Here is a 7,695-nt window from a genome sequence, read left to right as displayed (position 1 = left end):
AGTTAGCTTGAACTTGAAGCTTGAAACTTACACCTTTGAGCAATGCCTAACACATAGACTAGACATGTTTTGTTCTCGGTTTGCCAACACACAAAAAATGTAATTCTAAACATTTAATCTTAAATCTTTAGAACCTAACACAAGTCTAACAGTTTAAGTTAAATTGCACTTTGTGCCACTTGCTTTTGATTTGATTTTTCAACTCCAAAGTGATGGTGTTACTTTATAGACAGATTGATATTTTGGTTGAACTAATATATCTTTTGGATAGAGCATATCACTTCTAGAAAGGATATGTCTATTATTGATATGTCTAAGTGTCTATAAATAATGATAGGCCAAGAATGTATTGACCCATTTGATAACTTAATTAATTAATTTAGCCAAGTGAAATTAATTAGATTCAATTACATGCAATAAGTGGGGTAGCACAAATAAATCACTAACTAAGTTAAATGCAGCGGAAAATAAATTTGACATAGGTGATTTGTTTACAAATGGAAAAAACCACCGAAACAAAACATCATCGAGTGAATTTAAGGTCACCACTCCTGAGAATCCACTATTATCAAAACAAGCGATTGCAAGTAAAAGGAATCCTAGACCTAATACCAACCAACAATTGAACCCTTACCCCAATACCCAATTGGACTTGTAATGTAGTGACAATCTCTCCTTTCAATGCACGGTTCCCAGTACATGACTAACCAATTGATGCACGGATCTAAGTATGTGACTAACACACCAATTTGAGGAAGATGTTAGCTGCAAAGTTCTTCAGTTCATCCAACGATGAAAATCAAAAAGCTCCTTGGTTACAAAACACTTGGCGCAAAGACGCAACAACTTCTACAAGGAATATGATGAACTTGGGCAAATTTTATCTCCGGGCACAATTTGCATGTACAATCAATTTGCATTGAGTTGCATCACTTTGCATCACCTTTGACGGCCCTTAAAATAATTCTTATTTATGTTTAGGGTTATGAGAAAAGAAACTCTACACAAATACACATGGATATGCATGAAATTAGATCTGAAAATCTGAATTTCGTAATTCTTGATAGATACTTTTTCTGTTGAATTGTTGTTAAGCATCAGCATTAAACCTCGATGGATATGGATCTGTCGAGCTTTAATGAACAACACTTCTTCACTTGTTTATTGGACAGATTTGCATGGCTTCAATACTAACTTTGAACTCTTGTTCCTTGAAGTAATAAACTCATCCTAGATCTACCTAATTACAAGTAAAGTGTGTTTTGTCAAAGGATTAGCCAATTTACATAACACATGTCTCTAACAATATCTACATATTGTTCTAACAATCTCCCCCTTTAGCAATCCGTGACAAAACTATAACAAACAAATGAAGTATGAGAGAAGTTTTAAATCACTAAACTCGTAATCACATATTAAATACAAAAAAAAAAAAAATCTAATCCTAACACAAACTCTTAAAAAACTTTGCAAGAAGAGAGTTCATGGCATGATAGACTTTGACAACCTTTTTTTCTGAAAAACTTTAAACAAAACTTATCAAGGCATCTTAGTGTGAAACAGAAATAAAGGATTGCATACATAAAGAAACATGTATACATAGAGAGAAAAGAAACAACACATGGAGAGATAAGTGAATAACAACATACATCATCATATATATAAATGAGAAATAAATACAATGTATGTCATAAATAAATGGTTACAAGAGGATAATGTAACTAATAGCTAAGGAAAAGAAAAGTACATAAAATCCTCACTACATCCCTCAAAAATATAGACACTCCCCCTAACAAAAATGTCCTATGCTAATTCTCCCCTTAAATACATGACTACTCTCATCATCCCAAAACTACTTCCCCTTTTTGTCATGAATGACAAAGGGTAAGTCACTAAGAGGTTGTCTCATCATCACTGGAAGAGCTAGCATCCTTATCCTCATCCTCATCCTCATCATTACCATTAGCAGTATCCTCATCCTTAGAAGCCTCTGGAGAAGGAGATGGAGAAGCAACAAAGCCACCAAGGCGAGCCTATCGTCGTGCAATACGATCAACATGGGTGTTCACCTGATACAACTCAATAGTGAAAGTATCAAGGCAAGCATCCATGCGCTGAAGCTGCACCATGACTACCTTAAGAGTCACACCACCTGCCGAAGAAGAAGGATCGGAGGTGGAAGGAATTGTAGGGGCTGGAGGATCCGTCGTCTTGGTTTGCGGCCGCTTCAGTAGAAGCTAGGCCTTGCTCCGCCAAACAAACATTGCGCTGATGGCACCCATGACAGTATAGATAGGAGAATTAGGAATAGGGATAGAAAAATGGCGAAGGATTTGCGTGATAGCCAAAGGAAAAATAAGCTTATCACGGGTCGCCATATCCCTATAGACATCTATGATAAAGATAATGAAATGAGAGGAAAAGTCTATGGAAAGATCCTCTAAGAGGGACAACAAAAATCAAGCACGAGGCTCAGTGATGGACTTATAGTGAGATAGTGGAATATTAAGGAATCTTGGACCTTTTGCAAAGCCCGATCATGGGGTGTTTTAATGCTCACCCCACATGAACGGTGTCTCACAAAAGTGAGACAGAAGCTTGTCTTTGGACACAGTTCTCAGACGCTGACAGGAGGGTAGTCAGGATCAGTGGCGACTCCAAAAGTTTTTCCTAGGGGGTCAATAATGGTGGAGCAAAAAATTTATTGGCAGATGGTAGACACAAGTGAAAAAAATAAGATGATTAATTGTTGTTTTTGGTTTTTCTATATATACAACTTCCAAGTTCTAAAAAATTATTTATAGTTTAAAGATCATTAAGAGTCTTAAGACAACAATCATTGGATGCATAAACAAATAGAATTAAATAACTAATCACACATTTTTTTTATCAAATTAATAATAACTTATTATATTTATAAATTATATCAATTGAATAAAAAAAAAAAGAATAAATAAGAATAGTAGAGTATTCTAAATGCTTTACCTATACAAAAAAAGAATAGTAACCCGGTTAGGAGTAGGGCTAGGAGTAACTGTGAAACTAAGAAAAATAATACTCCAGTAATAAATTTTTGCTTTTGAAGTGTATGGTTTTATAGATATATACGCGGCCACTCTTTTGGAAGTAAGCAGTAAAAGATTTCTTAGGCTTGGAAATGTGTAGAGCACTTATCAAACTACTTGATTGAACATTGAGAAAAACTAAGACAACATAAAAACTAAGGATTATGTTCAAGCTTATTTCAATTAAGCTTAACCAAAAATTTAAAGTCAAGGTGTTGAAGGGGTCAAAACAAAATTAAAAAAAAAATTATATATAATTTTTTTTTTTTTTGGGGACTAGGTCAAGGGGTTCATTTGAACCGCCTGGGTTGCTCTTGGAGCCGCCCTTGGTTAGGATGCGCCACCTACGGGATGTGTAGTATCTCAGATATAAGATTCGGAGTGACTACGATATGTGTACCTCAGAGTACTGTAGTAAAATGAGGTACAAAGGTATTAATACTGTGCATATTGGAGTAAAACTCCTGTATGAAAACAATGGGACACCTCAAGGGTATCTCACAAAGAGATTCCCATCCCCGAGTGTGAATGACATCGGGTAGAGCAGTGTCAGCAAAATTCGACAGAATCACATAGCGCTTTAGATGAAGGCCATGTTTAGAAAAGTTCTTAGAGAAGTCTCGATGGGCATTCTCATCAAGGAACCAAATGTGAAGAGGGGGAAGATCAGTAGAAGAAGATGACATAGAACGAAAAGGGTTACAAGTCGAAGTAGATTTGCGCTTGGGTGCCATGCGCAGTCTATCCGAGAGAGAGACAGAGAGAGATAGAGAGAGAGACAGAACACACCATCACAACCCAGAACAAAAATATAGAAAAGAAAGGGTACGTATGCATGAAATATGCATAAACATATGACGTGCTAAAAATAATTGCATCATGGGTTCAACCCAATCCAAACCTAGCATCACACAATTTTCAACAATCAAACACACATCTAAATGCATGAAACATTGAGAAAATGCTAATGCTCAAAAAATTTCAAAAACCCCAAAAACCTAGGTCTAATGTGTGAAATGCATGAGAAAAGAGGGATTTAGGACACTTACCATAGAAGAAATGCAGGATCTAGGCCGAAATGCAATTGGGTAAGGTGATTAGAGTAAGGGAAAAGTGTTTGGAGGAAGAGAGAAAGCTTTTCTATCAAGAGAGAAGTGAAAAAGTGAATTTGATTTTGCGCTTAATATATATATAGAAATTGTAGCTCGATGGATCGAGGAGCTGTTTAGATTTGTCGAGCACTAAATCTTGACAGACATTAATTTGTCAAGGTGCTGTCGAGAATCTGTCGACGACAAAAGTTCCTTGATGGATTGAGATTCTGTCCATAATCTATCGGCCAGACAGAAAGTTTCTCAATGGGTTGAGAAGCTATTGAAAAGCTATCGAGACAAAGTCCAGAAAGCTTGTTGGATTGAATATGCGATAAGATTTGTCGAGAAAAGAAGTCCAAAGGGCTTGATAGATAGGAATCTGTCAAGGATCTATCGAGAAACTATCGAACTTGATAAAAAAGAGTTTTTCAAAGAGAGGAAAAACACAAAGAAATGAATGCAAACAGACAAGCTACTCAAACATAGATCCAATCAATATGTTAAGCTTTCAAAAATATCTCTTAACAAAAACAATGCAAAGCATTCGTAGATCCAAAGCGCACACACACACACACACACAAAACAAGTCTAACCAATTTTATATTTTAAAAACAAGTTAAGATAGTTTAGTGAGCATACAATAACACATGTATCACTTGCGATGACCAAATCACATTGTACCTGTACATGTATCAAAAGTAGCAAAAAATTTACGTGTTGTGTGTGAAAACATAGCAAGAGTACATAAGTGTCTCATATTATGATGATTTGAGATAAGAGAAAATCAATTTGACTCACACACAATCATAACTGCTTGATGGGGACTATCACCTTTAAGGTACATCCTATAACTCCCACATCTCTTAGAAACACGCTTGCAACCATATTTAAAAGCATTTTGATTCTTTTGCTTTTATATTCTTTGCTTCTTCTTCTTTTTTTTTTTTTTTTTTTTTTGAGCATATCATGTATAGGCATATAAGAGAGAGAGAGAGAGAGAAGAAATACCCAATTATGTTAATCCACAAACATCACAATTTTGCTATGCCGAAGCACACAATTGTTATATATGATTCGCGGGCTTTAGTGGTGAGATTGTTATTTATGTATTTCTCTTAGAATTTTTTAGTCATTCTTATCAAAAAGAGTGATATGAGTGTTAAATACAAGAGATTGCTTAATCTTACTCATCACAAACACGAGCCACAAAGCTCACTTGCTTAATTGTGTATTGAGACGCTCATCTAAGTTATAAAAGATACAAAGTTTAAAAAATTTTATTTCAATGGTCATCCAAGGTACACAAGAATCAATGTGCACAAAACACACACTGTTTTGTATTTTTCTGATTTTTTAATTTTTAATTTTTATTTTTATGAAAAACAAAATAAAGCAAAAACTGAAAACAAACAAACAAAGACATGTTAAACAAAGCAAAGTATAAAACTAGATGCACATGCATAAGGAAGGAGGAGAAGGAGAAGAGATCACTCCATGGAGATTACACCAATGTTTTGGTGTAGCAATTCAAACCGTTTGCTGTCAAGAGGCTTAGTAAACAAATCAACCTTCTGATCATCAGTGTGAATGAACTCAAGAGTGAGTGTGCCATCTTCGACAAGCTCCCAAATGAAGTGGTGTCGAATATCTATATGTTTTGTTCGAGAATGTTGAACTGAATTCTTAGCGATGTTAATGGCACTGGTATTGTCATAATAGATGGTAAGATGTTCTTGACGAATACCATAATTAAAGAGAAGTTTTTGCATCCACAAAAGTTGGGTGCAACAGCTACCAGCAGTGATGTATTCAACTTCAACAGTGGATAGTGAGATGAAATTTTGCTTCTTACTCATCCAAGAGACAAGATTATTACTCACATAAAAACAACCCCTCGAAGTACATTTTCTATCATTAGCATTACCAGCCTAGTCTGCATCAGAATACCCAGCTAATATATCATTGGTGTCCTTGCTATACCACACACCAAAATTGGCAGTGGATTTGACATACATTATGATTCTTTTCACAGCAATCATATGAGATTCTTTGGGATTAGCCCAATATCTAGCACACACTCCCGCACTATAACTAATGTTAGGCCTACTATCAGTAAGGTAAATAAGGCTACCTATCATGCTTTTATATAGAGAAGAATCAACACTTTTTTTCTAACGAATCAACACTTTTTTTTCTAACAAATCAACAATGAGTTTAACATTTGGGCTCATAGGGGTTCTAACAGAAGTAGTAGATTCCAATCCAAACTTGTTCACAAGATTTTTAGTATATTTAGATTAAGATATGAATATACCTAACTCTTGCTAATGGATCTGCAATCCAAGGAAATGATTCAGCTCTCCAATCATGCTCATTTCGAACTCGGCTTGCACAAGCTTGAAAAAATTATAAGCAAGTTCATCATTTGTAGACCCAAAGATGATATAATCAACATAGACTTGAGCAACTATCAACTCGACATTTTCCTTTTTGATAAAGAGGGTTTGATCAGCTTGTCCTCTTGTGAAACTATGTGGACCAAATGTTGTGTAAGCCGATCATACCAAGCTTTGGGTTCTTGCTTTAGACTATAGAGTGCCTTCTTGAGATACAACACATGATCCAAAAAGTGTGGATCAATGAATCCTTTAGGCTGAGCCACATAGACATCTTCTTTAAGGAACCCATTTAAGAATGCAGTCTTTACATCCATTTGGTAAAACTTGAACTTCAAGTGACAAGCCAAGGCCAGAAGAACCCTAATGGATTCTATATGAGATACAGGATCAAATGTCTCATCAAAATCTACTTCTTCCACTTGAGAGTATCCTTGAGCCAAAAGATGAGCCTTGTTGCGGATCATATTTCCCTCCTTATCAGTTTTATTGAATATCCACTATGTGCCAATGATGTTCTCTCCTTCTAGTCTAGGTACTAAGGTCCAGACATCATTCCTTTGAAATTAAAGCAGTTCATCATACATGGCCTTAAGACAGCTTTCATCCTGGAGAGCATCCTCAACCTTGGTGGGTTCAACCTACGACAAATAGCAAGAATAAGACACAAAGTTCGCAACACATTTATCAACTGTACGTTTTCTTATTGTAAGTCATATTTCCCACAATAACTTTAGGAGGGTGATTCAACTAGATCCTTGAGGAAGGTCCTTTCTCTTCATGAAATTTAGAATCAGGTGAGGTAGGAATGTCTACTGAGACTTCTACAACACTTGGAGTACTTGGAGAAACGGGCTTTTGATCAACTATTTCTTGAACAACCTTAGGCTTTGAAGGAAGAATTTTCGTAGGTATTTCCTCACTAATTTTCTTAGAACCAGAATCTGAATCTTCATCAATAACAACATTGACTATTTCCATCACCTTCTTGGTTCTTTTGTTGTACACTCGATAAGCTCTGCTAGTGGAGGAGTATCCCAAAAATATTCCTTCATTGCTTTAGGAGTCAAATTTTTCCACATTCTCTCTATCCTTAAGGATGAAGCAAGTACTTTCAAAGACTCTAAAATACTTCACATT

Source organism: Quercus suber, unplaced genomic scaffold (genome assembly GCF_002906115.3).
Source record: "Quercus suber isolate HL8 unplaced genomic scaffold, Cork oak 2.0 scaffold_783, whole genome shotgun sequence".
Classification (NCBI taxonomy): Eukaryota; Viridiplantae; Streptophyta; class Magnoliopsida; order Fagales; family Fagaceae; genus Quercus; species Quercus suber.
This window is presented reverse-complemented; position numbering follows the sequence as displayed.